This window comes from Schistocerca gregaria, chromosome 1 (genome assembly GCF_023897955.1).
Source record: "Schistocerca gregaria isolate iqSchGreg1 chromosome 1, iqSchGreg1.2, whole genome shotgun sequence".
Taxonomy (NCBI): Eukaryota; Metazoa; Arthropoda; class Insecta; order Orthoptera; family Acrididae; genus Schistocerca; species Schistocerca gregaria.
The window spans coordinates 212,769,747-212,770,772 of NC_064920.1; the positions used below are offsets into that span (position 1 = coordinate 212,769,747).

The 1,026-nt window shown below is 47.6% G+C and overlaps 1 non-coding gene across 1 annotated transcript; it reads left to right on the forward strand.

Moving 5' to 3' along the window:
* The first annotated feature begins 432 nt into the window (after positions 1–432).
* On the forward strand, positions 433–506 carry Trnat-ugu (transfer RNA threonine (anticodon UGU)). Its single transcript has one exon. It is a non-coding gene; the product is annotated as a tRNA-Thr (tRNA).
* The last annotated feature ends 520 nt before the right edge of the window (positions 507–1,026 follow it).

Consider the following 1,026-nt stretch of genomic DNA (forward strand, 5'->3'; position numbering starts at 1 on the left):
CTTTTACTGTCAGCGTCGAGAGCCTAGGAGATTGGGCCTGGAAATCTGTTATCGAATCAATTATTTTTAAGTTGACTATGAATCCCGTACCAAATTGTGGACAATTTTTCATCACTCTTTTCTCCCAGGATGCCTTTGTATATTCTATAACCTTGAGATTCCATGGGCACCTGGTCCGAATTCCTCATCTCTTGTAGTCCTGCTATTAGGATCCCTTGTTTGTCTAGTTCATTAGTTACAATTTTCAATTTTCCTACTTGTGCCAGGGAGTTAATGTTAAATGTTGCTAAATAATTTATTTGTTTCATTTTTAATTTCTGTTTCTATATATATAGTTAAGGCTCACCGGCCACTTGACCATCTTCTTTTTCTGTGCGAATGCACAAACAGTGGTGCCAGAGATAAACCCCTGCAGTCGCGCTATCATCTGTGTCCTCGGTGGCTCAGATGGATAGAGCATCTGCCATGTAAGTAGGAGATCCCGGGTTCGAGTCCCGGTCGGGGCACACATTTTAATCTGTCCCCGTTGACGTATGTCAACGCCTGTTAGCAGCTAAGGGCGTTCATTTCATAGTAATATATTTCCATCTCCCGCGACCACGTGCAAACTGCCCCACTCTCCACGTTGTTCCCATGACGGCCCGTCGCGCCTCCTCGTGCAGTTTTCCTTGTCCTGTCCCGATGCTCCTCCCCCACTTCCATACAGGCTCTCCATTGACTTCGCTATTTGCCTACCGTAGCAACGAGCGCTGTGATTGGCTTGAGCACTCCCGCCATGAGCCGGCCGGGTTGGCCGAGCGGTTCTAGGCGCTACAGTCTGGAACCATGCGACCGCTACGGTCGCAGGTTCGAATCCTGCCTCGGGCATGAATGTGTGTGATGTCCTTAGGTTAGTTAGGTTTAAGTAGTTCTAAGTTCTAGGGGACTGGTGACCTCAGCAGTTAAGTTCCATAGTGCTCAGAGCCATTTGAACCATCTGAACACCCGCCATGTCTCCAAGCCAACGAACACTCACAAACATATAGA